We start from the raw sequence: 13417 nt of genomic DNA on the forward strand, positions 1-13417 counted from the left end.
GTTGAGGTTCAACAAGGACAAGTGCAGAGTCCTGCACTTAGGATGGAAGAATCCCATGCACCACTACAGACTAGGAACCAAATGGCTCGGCAGCAGTTCTGCAGAAAAGGCCCTAGGGGTTACAGTGGACAAGAAGCTGGATATGAGTCAAAAGTGTGCCCTTGTTGTCAAGAAGGCCAATGGCATTTTGGGATGTAGAAGTAGGGGCATTACCAGCAGATCGAGGGACGTGATCATTCCCCTCTATTCAACATTGGTGAGGCCTCATCTGGAGTACTGTGTCCAGTTTTGGGCCCCACACTACAAGAACGATGTGGAAAAATTGGAAAGAGTCCAGCGAAGGGCAACAAAAATGATTAGGGGACTGGAATACATGACTTATGAGGAGAGGCTGAGGGAACTGGGATTGTTTAGTCTGCAGAAGAGAAGAATGAAGGGGGATTTGATAGCTGCTTTCAACTACCTGAAAGGGGGTTCCAAAGAGGATGGATCTAGACTGTTCTCAGTGGTAGCGGATGACAAAATGAGGAGTAATGGTCTCAAGTTGCAGTGGGGGAGGTTTAGATTGGATATTAGGAAAAACTTTTTCACTAGGAGGGTGGTGAAACACTGAAATGCGTTACCTAGGGACATGGTGGAATCTCCTTCCTTAGAAGCTTTTAAGGTCAGGCTTGACAAAGCCCTGGCTGGGATGACTGAGTTGGGGATTGGTCCTGCTTTGAGCAGGGGGTTGGACTAGATGATCTCCTGAGGTCCCTTCCAACCCTGATATTCTATCATTCTATGATTCTATGATTCTATGAGCTGCCGGTCATATCAGAGCCCTCAGAAGCGGTGCAGGAAGGCACGTGCCAGTACGTCCATGTTGGACTACCTGCACCATAAAGGAGCCTCTGCGGGGCCTGGAGGCAGAAGACGTGGACCTGAGTGCGCAGGCACTTCAAGCCCTGTCCTCTCTCCTCCAGGGGCAGGTGGAGGACTCCTGCAGAGACTGCAGTGCAGTTCTGGCCAGAAGAACTCCAGAACCAATGTCCGGAAGTTGGCCAGGAAGCCCAGGACTGGGACCAGGGTGTTGAGCCGATGCCAGAGCGTGGACAGGACTAGCTTATTGACCACCAGTGCCCTCCCTTGGAGGGAGGGGCACCAGAGTAGTCCTGTCCATCTCAGGAGCCACTCTGCCACCCTCTCCTCTAAACCTTGCCAGTTCTCCAGTGGAGACGGATGCGTGGCAGAAAGGTAAACACCAAGATAGAGCAGCGGACCCGCACTCCACCGGATGGCCTGAAGCACGGGTGGGAGGGAGCTCGCCTGCCACCTCCAACCACCAGGTCAGAGCTCTTGACCCAGTTGACCCCGGGCGGAAGAGGCTGTCGAGTAGACAGTCTGGTAAGCCTCCACCCGCACCAAGTCGCCCGGGTCCCGGACCATGAGGAGCACATCATCGGCATACGCCGACAGGACCAGCCGCAGCTCTGGCTCTCGCAGAACCCACCCTGTCAACCTCCAGCAGAGGAGACAGATGAAGGGCTCAATCACCAGAGCATGCAGCTGGCCTGAGAGGGAGCACCCCTGCCGTACTCCCCACCTGAAGCTGACTGTCTTGGTCAGGATCCAGTTGAGCCTGACCAGACACTCTGCAGAGGCATACAGCACCTGGAGAAAGCCCACAAACTGGGGTCCAAAGCTGAACTCTCTCAGAGTGCCCAGGAGATACCCATGGTCCACCCTCTTGAATGCCTTCTCCTAATCCAAGAACAGAAGGGCGAACGACAGACCATCTCTACACCCAAGTTCCAAGAGATCCTGGACCAGATACAGATTGTCAAAGATGGTACAGCCTGGGACCATGTAGGTCTGGTCGGGGTGGACCACATCTGCCAACATGGACCCCAGCCACAGTGAGATGGCCTTCGCTACGATTTTGTAGTCCATGCTGAGGAGTGAGACCAATTCCGAAGGTTGCAGATCTCCCCTTTCTTTGAGAGCAAGGCAAGCACAGCTCGCCTGCACAACAGGAGGAGAACCCCGCTTGCCAAGGACTCAGCCCAGACAGTGATGAGGTCTGGGCAGAGAATGTCCCAGAACAGGCAGCAAAACTCCACGGTCAGCCCGTCCATGCCCGAGGATTTATTGGTGGGCATGCAACGGAGGGCTTCCGAGAGCTCATCCAGAGTGAGAGCCAGCTGTAGCCAGTCCCGGTCACCCATCCTGACCATTGGGAGTCCATCCAGAGCACTCTGTAAGCATCGGAATCGATTGGATCTGGGGAGAAAAAGCCCATGTAGAAGGCCCTGGCCCTCCCATGCATCTCCTCCAGATCTGTGAGGGGGGTGCCGTCCTCTGCTAGGAGACAGGTGATGTGCTTCTTGGCCCCCCTCTTTTTCTCCAGGGCGTAGAAGAAGCGGGGGCCGTGATCCATCTCCTGAAGGAGGTGGATGAGGGATCGAACAAAGGCACCCCAGACCCGATGGTCCTCGAGGGCCCAGTGCTCCTCCCGCTTCTCCCGGCACGCTCTGCAGAGGGATGGATCCTCGGGGCTAGCAGCCAGATGCCTCTCCAGCTCTTAGACCTCCTATTCTAACTGCTTCATCATCACATCCCTCCATTGGCTGGCGCCCCGTGTATAGTCGTGGCAGAAGAGCCAGACGCGCACCTTCCCCACGTCTCACCACCACCAGGCCAGCCAGAACTCTTGGAAGGACACCACGAATCCCACATCCTCCACCAAGCTGTTATTAAAGTGCCAGTAGGCTGGCCCTGGTCCCTCCTTCCATAAAGAGGACATCATGGTTGCTAGGTGGTGATTGGAGAACAGGGCCGGCCGGATGCTGGAGGAGGCGGTCCGTGAAAGGTGACAGTGTGATAAGTAAATGCAGTCCAACCTGGAGTGGCGCAACTGATGGGCCTCCACCTGGACAAAAGTGACCGTTGAGACGTCATCCGGGTGGTGGTCAAGCCAGATGTCCACCAGGGAGTGACAGTTGACAATCTCCTGGAGGACGTTCGCGGCGGCAGGGCACTGCTCGATCCCCGAGCAGTCCCGCTGCTTGAAGGTGGTGTTAAAGTCCCCGCCCAGGACCAGGCACTCGTGAGGATCCAAAGAGCTGAGGAAGGCAGATGCCTGCTGATAAAAACGCAACCGTTCTGGGCCCGATGAGGGGGTGTAAACGTTGACAAGATTGACTAGCTCCTCCATGCGGACCAGGAGGTGCAGCAGGCGGCCCAGCACAACTTTGGCGAACCCCAGCACCCCAGGCCGAAGGTAGGGGGAGAACAGGGTAGCCACTCCAGCTGTATGAACTGTGAAGTGGCGAAAATAGAGCCTGTCCCCCCACTCCAGCTGCCAACTTGCTTTGGCGGCTGTATCTGTATGGGTCTCCTGCAGGAAAATCACAGAGTACCCCCCCTCCCAAAGGAAGGAGAGCACCTGGCACCGGCGTAGACCCATCCTACAGCCCCGGGTCTTTAATGTTGCGAAGATGATGGGTGCCATGGGGAGTGCTGGGGGGGATCCTCACCAGCAGGCGTGCTCACGGCCCCTGTTGGGCTGCGCAGCAAACAGTGACCTACCCTGTAGGTGAGCAAAGAGTCACAGAATTCACGGACCCGCTGGTAGGCCGAAGTGGCCTGCCTCCCAGTCCCTTTACCCTCCCCTAGAATGGCCCTTACAGCCCGGAGGATTTGATAAAAGTCCCTTCAGAGCTGGAGAGCAAGTTGCACCTTGTTCCGGGACCCACGGGGGTCCTGGAGAAACTCCCACAGCTCCTCTTGCAGCCTATCGGGGGACAGGATTACAGACGCCTGGCAGAAGTGGGATCGTGGGCCCCAGCAGCCTAGTCATTGTGGGGTGGCACCTCTTGGCCGGGCTCAGGGGTCTGTGGAGTGGGAAGGGGGCCCTCGACGATACCAGGCTCGTGCTCCAAGGCAGGTGTTGTGGCCACAACATTGATAGGTGGGGAAGCAGCAATGGAGTCCCCACCCGGGAAGGAGGTCAGCTGCCCCACATCAATGGTGATTCAAGTCCCAGCCACATGGCACTGGCTGTCGCCTCAATAGACTCAGTGGCCGTTCACCAGGGGCCATCTGCGGCCATGCTGGTGGAAGAGTCCTGGGGTTCCTCGGAGGCAGGAGCAGAAGCAGCAGTTAGGGGGATGGAGCATGGGGAGAGGGGGGCTGGGGTGAGGTCACCCAGATTGAGGCCCGCTGGCAGAGGGTCGTCCTCCCCCTGAGTGACTGGGATCAGACCTAGGGTCTTGATCTCCACAAAGATGGAGGCGAAATCACCACCCACCACCCCAGGGACCTCCTCCCTTGTGCCCTGAGCCCTGGTCTACACTAGGAGTTTAGGTCGAATTTAGCAGCATTAAATCAATGTAAACCTGCACCCATCCACATGATGAAGCCCTTTTTTTCGACTTAAAGGGCTCTTAAAATCGATTTCCTTACTCAACCCCTGAAAAGTGGATTAGCGCTTAAATGGGCCTTGCCAGGTCAAATTTGGGGTACTGTGGACGCAATTAGACTGTATTGGCCTCCGGGAGCTGTCCCAGAGTGCTCTATTGTGACTGCTCTGGACAGCACTCTCAACTCAGATGCACTGGCCAGGTAGACAGGAAAAGGCCCGCGCACTTTTGAATTTCAATTTCCTGTTTGCATGGTCATCTTCAGCTTGCCACGCTGTCCAGAGCTCATCAGCAGAGGTGACCATGCAGAGCTCATCAGCAGAGGTGACCATGATGGAGTCCCAGAATCGCAAAAGAGCTTCAGCATGGACCGAACGGGAGGTACGTGATCTGATCTCTGTATGGGGAGAGGAATCCGTGCTATCAGAACTCTGTTCCAGTTTTTGAAATGCCAAAACATTTGTCAAAATCTCCCAGGGCATGAAGGACAGAGGCCATAACAGGGAACTGAAGCAATGCCGCATGAAACTTTAGGAGCTGAGGCAAGCCTACCAGAAAACCAGAGAGGCAAACGGCCGCTCCGGGTCAGAGCCCCAAACATGCCACTTCTATGATAAGCTGCATGCCATTTTAGGGGGTTCAGCCACCACTACCCCAACTGTGTTGTTTGACTCCTTCAGTGGAGATGGAGGCAACATGGAAGCAGGTTTTGGGGACGAGGAAGATGATAATGATGAAGTTGTAGATAGCTCACAGGAAGCAAGCGGAGAAACCGGTTTTCCCGACAGCCAGGAACTGTTTCTCACCCTGGACCTGGAGCCAGTACCCCCTGAACCCACCCAAGGCTGCCTCCCGGACCCGCCAGGTGGAGAAGGGACCTCTGGTGAGTGTACCTTTTAAAATACTATACATGGTTTACAAGCAAGCATGTTTAATGATTAATTTGCCCTGGCATTTGTGGCTCTCCTGGATGTACTCCCAAAGCCTTTGCAAAAGATTTCTGGGGAGGGCAGCCTTGGTAGGACACTTTACCACACCAGGCAAGTAGCACGTACTCAGGAATCATTGTAGAACAAAGCATTGCAGTGTATGTTTGCTGGCATTCAAACAACATCCGTTCTTTATCTCTCTGTGTTATCCTCAGGAGAGTGATATCATTCATGGTCACCTGGTTGAAATAGGGTGCTTTTCTTAAGGGGACATTCAGAGGTGCCCGTTCCTGCTGGGCTGTTTGTCTGTGGCTGAACAGAAATGTTCCCCGCTGTTAGCCATGGGGAGGGGTGAGGAGCTAGCCACGTGGTGGGGGGATGCAAAATGCAACCTTGGAACGAAAGCACATGTGCTGTGTATGTAATGTTCACTGCAAGGTTTACCGTGAAAGAGTGTAGCCATTGTTCTAGAAAATGTGACTTTTTAAATACCACTGTCTCTTTTTTTTTTCTCCACCAGCTGCATGTGTTTCAAGGATCACAGGATCTTCTCCTTCCCAGAGGCTAGTGAAGATTAGAAGGCGAAAAAAAGGCACTTGTGATGAAATGTTCTCTGAGCTCATGCTGTCCTCCCATACTGACAGAGCACAGATGAATGCGTGGAGGCAGATAATGTCAGAGTGCAGAAAAGCACAAAATGACTGGGAGGAGAGGTGGCAGACTGAAGAGAGTAAGTGGCGGGCTGAAGAGAGGGCTGAAGCTGAAAGGTGGCGGCAGCGTGATGAGAGGAGGCAGAATTCAATGCTGAGGCTGCTGGAGGATCAAACCAATATGCTCCAGCATATGGCTGAGCTGCAGGAAAGGCAGCAGGAGCACAGACCGTCGCTACAGCCCCTGTGTAACCAACCGCCCTCCTCCCCAAGTTCCATAGCCTCCTCACCCAGCCGCCCAAGAATGCGGGGGCGGGGCCTCTGGCCACCCAGCCACTCCACCCCAGAGGATTGCCCAAGCAACAGAAGGCTGGCATTCAATAAGTTTTAAAGTTTTAAACTTTTAAAGTGCTGCGTGGCCTTGTCCTTCCCTCCACCCCTCCTGGGCTGCCTTGGTAGTTATCCCCCTATTTGTGTGATGAATGAATAAAGAATGCATTAATGTGAAGCAACAATGACTTTATTGCCTCTGCAAGCGGTGATCGAAGGGAGGAGGGGAGGGTGCTTAGCTTACAGGGAAGTAGAGTGAACCAAAGGGCGGGGGGGTTTCATCAAGGAGACACAAACAGAACTTTCACACTGTAGCCTATCCAGTCATGAAACTGGTTTTCAAAGCTTCTCAGATGCGCACCGCGCCCTCCTGTGCTCTTCTAACCGCCCTGAAGTCTGGCTACGCATAGCCAGCAGCCAGGCGATTTGCCTCAACCTCCCACCCCGCCATAAACGTCTCCCCCTTACTCTCACAGATATTGTGGAGTGCACAGCAAGCAGTAATAACAATGGGAATATTGGTTTCGCTGAGGTCTAAGCGAGTCAGTAAACTGCGCCAGCGCACTTTTAAACGTCCAAATGTACATTCTACCACCATTCTGCACTTGCTCAGCCTGTAGTTGAACAGCTCCTGACTACTGTCCAGGCTGCCTGTGTATGGCTTCATGAGCCATGGCATTAAGGGGTAGGCTGGGTCCCCAAGGATAACTATTGGCATTTCAACATCCCCAACGGTTATTTTCTGGTCTGGGAAGAAAGTCCCTTCTTGCAGCTTTTGAAACAGACCAGAGTTCCTGAAGATGCGAGCGTCATGTACCTTTCCCGGCCATCCCACGTTGATGTTGGTGAAATGTCCCTTGTGATCCACCAGTGCTTGCAGCACTATTGAAAAGTACCCCTTGCGGTTTATGTACTCGCCGGCTTGGTGCTCCGGTGCCAAGATAGGGATATGGGTTCCGTCTATGGCCCCACCACAGTTAGGGAATCCCATTGCAGCAAAGCCATCCACTATGACCTGCACATTTCCCAGGGTCACTACCCTTGATAGCAGCAGATCTTTGATTGCATTGGCTACTTGCATCACAGCAGCCCCCACAGTAGATTTGCCCACTCCAAATTGATTCCCAACTGACCGGTAGCTGTCTGGTGTTGCAAGCTTCCACAGGGCTATTGCCACTTGCTTGTGAACTGTGAGGGCTGCTCTCATCTTGGTAGTCTTGTGCCTCAGAGCAGGGGAAAGCAAGTCACAAAGTTCCATGAAAGTGCCCTTACGCATGCGAAAGTTTCGCAACCACTGGGAATCATCCCAGACCTGCAACACTGTGCGGTCCCACCAGTCTGTGCTTGTTTCCCGAGCCCAGAATCAGCGTTCCACCGCATGAACATGCCCCATTAGCACCATGATGCCCACATTGCCAGGGCCCGTGCTTTGAGAGAAGTCTGTGTCCATGTCCTGATCACTCACGTCACCGCGCTGATGCCGCCTGCTCGCCCGGTATCGCTTTGCCAGGTTCTGGTGCTGCATATACTGCTGGATAAATGCGCGTGGTGTTTAATGTGCTCCTAATTGCCAAAGCAATCTGAGCGGGCTCCATGGTTGCCGTGGTATGGCGTCTGCACAGAAAAAAGGCGAGGAACGATTGTCTGCCGTTGCCCTGACGGAGGGAGGGGCGACTGACGACATGGCTTACAGGGAATTAAAATCAACAAAGGGGGTGGCTTTGTGAGAAACTGAATGGCCCCCTCAAGGATAGAACTCAAAACTGGGTTTAGTAGGCCGTTGATTTCACAGAGGAAGGGAGGAGAAAATGAATACAAAACAAATATGGTCTATTCCTTGTTTTGAGCCACTTCTTCTACCTTTATACATCTTGCTGGCAGCAGACTGTGCAGTACAACCGCTAGCCATCATCATCTCCTGGGTGCTCGGCAGAAGACAGTGCAGTATGATGACTAGCCATCATCTTCTGCTAGCTGGAGGTTAAAAGACAGTGAACTGCCGGTAGGACTCATTTGCCATGAGACGAAACCAAGGAAATGACCTGGCTGAGTCACTCCCATGTTTGCCCAGGCGCCCAGTTAAAAGAGCACCCAGGACTACGTCGACGATGACTACCAGTCATACTGCACTGTCTGCTGCCAAAAGGCTATAAACTGCTGCTGTGTAGCAATGCAGTACCACGTCTGCCAGCACCCAGGAGACATACGGTGACGGTTAGCTGAGCAGGCTCCATGCTTGCCGTGGTATGGTGTCTGCACAGGTAACTCATGAAAAAAGGCGCAAAATGATTGTCTGCCCTTGCTTTCACGGAGGGAAGGAGGGAACGGGTGCCTGACGACATGTACCCAGAACCACCCGCGACAATGTTTTAGCCCCATCAGGCACTGGGATTTCTACCCAGAATTCAAATGGGCGGCGGAGACTGCGGGAACTGTGGGATAGCCCCCCACAGTGCAACGCTCTGGAAGTCGACGGTTGCTTCGGTACTGTGGACACACTCCGCCGACTACATGCACTTAGAGCATTTGTGTGGGGACACACATAATCAACTGTATAAAAACGCTTTCTACAAAACCGACTTCTATAAATTCGACCTAATTTCGTAGTGTAGACATACCCTAAGTGACACTCACCTCAGGGCTAGCAGTGGCCTTAGGTGGCAAAGGGGCAGGAAGGGCTCCCTTAAGAAGTGCTATCGCAGCCAGCTCCGGAGGATGGAATTCACCCAGGGTCAAGGCAGAAGGCCCGGTGTTGGTGGCCCCCTTCCTGGTCTTTTGGTGGGCCTCTGTATCCTCCACCTCAGATGGGAGGAGCAGAGCCTGAGCCTTCCGCTTGCCTCACTTCCCTCTTACTAGAAACCCATGGTTTCATCTGTGGACTGGCTAACAGGGCTTGGGCCAGGGGGCAGGGGCGCTGTCACGGGTACTCGGGGAGGTAATGGTGGAGTGGTACGGGGGAGGGAAGATTCCCCCTGGGGCATGCCCCCTCCCATGCCCGGCGATAATCCCGCTGCACCCTCCTCCATAGGCCCCACTGGACTGCATGCAGCAGAGGCAGGGCTCTTCCACTCATCTGGGCATGCTGGGGGAGGTACCCCTCGGGCCCGAGCGGGAGCAGTGGTGGGCTGGGAAGGAGGAGGGGTGGCTCTGGGTGCCAGGCATCTAGGGGCATTGGCAATGACGGGGCCGGCGCCCTGCCGGGGCTCGGGGGTCCCGGACACTCCTCCATGCCGGGCCAAGGGGCAGTCCCTCTGGACGTGCCCCATTGCCCAGCAGAGGTAGCACAGGGCCTCCCTTGTAGAATAATGCACCCAGTAGTTGCACCTGCTGGTGGAACGAGAGGATGTGACAGAGGGCGGGGTCTTTGCAGCCCAGGGAGTGAGGGTTCACAACAGAGAGGGGTTTCCCCAAGGCAGAGAGGGCGGGTAGCAGGGCAGCATTGGGAAGGAAGGGAGGGATGGAGGTCAGGACCAGTCAGACCAGTCGGACGTCCAACGGCTCCAGGGCGACAAACATGCCCCCCACTGCCAAGCCCTTTTCTACCACCTCCTGGGTGGCAGCCTCCGATGCCAGGAAGAAGACTACCTTCCCGTACATTTTGGAGGCCACCATGATGGCCATGGGCACCACCACTCTCGCCAATGCCTGCACTTAGGACTCCACTTGGGGCGAGGCAGGCACCAGGGGGCAACAGACGCTCTGTTTCCTGGTCAAGGTGGGGAAGGGGTCCTGGCCACCAGAGATGGAAGCGGAGGCGGTGGCCGAGGGAGGTGACATAGCAGTGTCACCTGGGTGTACACCCTGGGGGCAGGAAGAGGGGCACCCAGAGAGCTGGTGGAGGGAGCAACAGGGAGGGATGCTGCAGACGGTGGTGGGGCCATGGCAGAGGGGGCAGTCCCTACCATGGAGGGCTTTGCCTTTTGCGGGCCCCTTACCCTTCTTTTTTCCTTGGCCTTTCCTGCTGGCTGCCCCCCCCCACCCGAGTCGGAGGTGGCGAGAGACTCGGCAGCAGTGGAGTCTACCCCAGTGCATGCCACTGCCGGTGCCCCAGTGGGGGTGGTAGTAAGTGGTTTGTCAGCGGCATTTGAGGTGGGAGCCACAGGAGCCGATGGGGGGGGCAGGTGGAGGAGAGGCAGTGGGGGCTACCTGAGGGTTCCCACCCACCTTGTCCCCCGACATAACAAGCGTGGATGGAGGACAGACACTGGGGGGGCAGGTAGGGAAAGGGGAAACAGGGCAACCACTCCTCCCCGCTAGGCTGTAGGCAGGGGAGGAGGGCGCCAGAAGCAGGGGGAGGGGACCGGATGGGGAGGCCTGTAAAGGCAAGGCCTTGGGAGTGGGAGGGGTTCAGTCACCAACACAGGATGGGATTCCAGCTCCTCTAGCTGCATTGGGGGGGCGGGGGGAGGTTATAATAATGTAAGCAGAGTCAGGATGAGCTCCACCCTGACATCTGGTGGTGAGTTGTGGCAAGTTGTGGAAAAGAACTTCAGGGGCTGATCTCATTTCCATAGGCACACCCACCCCACCTAGCATGAGCCCATAGCTGTCCAAATGGTCACTTTGGCTGCTGTGGGATCCCCAGTTTCTCTGTTATTGGGGCAGAAAGAATAAATTGTTATTATCTTGATTATATGAATCAAGGACAGTGGAACTGTACTTGGCCTTTTGTCATGATGGAGGGACTTGCCATCGACTAAGTAGCACTCGCTAGGCAAGGGTCATGGGTTCCAAAACTCAGTGAATTGAAAGAAGCTGGGGTTGGATATTGATACCTGGTGGTATGGGTCCCATATGCTAATGGTATTGACTTCTCTCTCTCCATTGTAGAATATCAGAGCTAATTTTGATTCTATTAGGAGTCTAGTTACAGGCTGTTGAGCTGAATTCACCTTGGGCCAATGGTGCACCAGCACTGAGGTTCCCCTACTACAAGCTGAAATCACAAAAGAGCTAAACTTACTAAGAACTGGAATCACTGAGTATTGTGTTAAGTAGTGGGGGAGCCTGAAGATATATTGCTGAGCAGTTCTTGAGATGGTTGGAGTGGCTCATGGGGTGGCTGGCAGAGTGGAGTGATTCATGGGACAGCTGGTGGAGTGGAGCGGAGCCCCATGGAGAGGTGGGGCAATCGGCTTTGGACCATGTAAGGCACCCCTTAATCCCTCCTCCCACAACTCCACCCAGGTTAGGAGGTAAAACTCTGCAGATAAACTTTCGAACTCTGGTGCTGCACTGACTAGGGATAGAGACTTTTGGGACTTTGGGTGACTTTGGGTTGTTGGACTCAAGAACCAAAGGGAAAGGACATGCCCCAATTTGCTTGGGGTGGGTTTTTTGCTCATGAGTTGTGTTATGAATCTTGGTGGTGTTTTCCCAACATAATGCCACATTGTTTCTGTTATTAAAAGGCTTTTGCTACACTCAGACTCTGTGCTTACGAGAGGGGAAGTATTGCCTCTTGGAGGCGCCCAGCGGGGGTGGTATATATTTGTCCCAGGTCACTGGGTGGGGGCTCGAGACAGTTTTGCATTGTGTTATTGGAATGGAACCCCTAGATACTGAACCCAGTCCTTGTTGCTGCCAACTCTGATGGCAGAAGGGTTACAATAGCATTGGGGGAGTGCAGTGACACAGGGGTTCAAATGGAACAGGGGAGGGACACAAGCACATGGGAGGGGGGCAAGGGCACGAAGCAAGGGACTAATCAGGGCAGGGGAACAGCCGGGGGGTTGGGGGGAAACAACCAGGCTGGAGGTAGGACAAGGAAACCAAGGGGCTAGCTTCAGAGGCTGAGGTGGAGCAAACAGGCAAACAAACTGCAGAGGGAAAAGGGCGGGGCAGGCAAACAAACAAGCTGCTGAGGGGCTGGGGTAAAAAGGGGGTGGGTAAAGGGCTGTAAGGGGAGAGGGAGAGACTGCTGCATGGAAGGGGAGGTGCCAGTCCAAGGTGGGGGGCACATGCGCCCACATGCACTTGCAAAAGAAAGTCAGTTTATGCTGGCTGCTCCTTCAGGCCCAAATGGTGGCAAAAGGGCATGGCAAGCTAGGGAAGCAGCTGAGTCCCAGAGGCAGGAGCTGAGGCAGATGGTAACCAGCCACTGGGTGTGGTGGAGGGGGCAGCGATGGTGGGGGAGGCAGGGGGGACACATATGGACCAGGGGGCAGGCTCCACACCACACCCCCTGTGTACCCACAAACACAGTCAAGACCCCCACCACAAGAGCACAGTTCTGAAGTTACTCAGTCCTGGAAGGCCCCCTCCACAGTGGTCTGCACAGGCTCTGTGTGCTCCCCCAGCAGTCAGATGGTCCCCTTCTTCCTCCTCCTTGAGGCTCTAGCAGCTCCAGCAGGCATTCTGATAGCCAGGCAGGAAGGACCCTTCGCAGGCGGTGGTGGTGTCCACAGCAGCAGTAGCAACAGCTGGGGATGGGGTCCCTCACTCCCCTCCTCTGGGGAGCGGGCCAGCAGGCCCCCCCAAGGGGCTGCAGCAGGAGCAGCAACAACCGGGGGTGGGGGCAGCAGCCAGGTAGCAGAGAACGGGTGGGGTGGGGGGGGGTGTCTGGACCAGCCAAAGGAGTTGCTGGACCAGGAGCAGCAGCAGTGAGAGCCCAGGGCTTAGTAGCACCAGCAGGACTTATTGGAACCCCAGCCTAGTGGGAGGGACCACTGGACCCAGGAACCAAATGAATACGGGGGACAACTAATGAAAAACAGGAATCGGAGCGATGGTCACAGGTTCAAAACAAGGGGACTGGATGGAGACACCGTGCAGAGGACCCCGGACAGTGCCCACTGCTCCTCAAAGGTACCTAGGGAGCCAATGGACACTGCCCAGTGGAACTCTGCCTGGAGACATGAGACCAGGGAGGAATGGAAATAGGCCCCACAGTCCCAGAGCACCCTCTCGTCCAACATCCTCCTCCTGGTGTTATAGATGGTGACTTTAGCTAGAGCCAGGAGGAGGTTGACAAGGAGGTCTCGTGACTTTGTGGGGCCTCGGATAGGGTATGCAAAAATGAACAGGTGTGGGGAAAAGTGCAGCCAGAACCTCAACAAGAGGTTCTGGAGGAACCAGAATAGGGGCTGCAACCTGGCGCATTCGA

The sequence above is a fragment of the Caretta caretta genome, chromosome 7 (genome assembly GCF_965140235.1).
Source record: "Caretta caretta isolate rCarCar2 chromosome 7, rCarCar1.hap1, whole genome shotgun sequence".
NCBI lineage: Eukaryota > Metazoa > Chordata > Testudines > Cheloniidae > Caretta > Caretta caretta.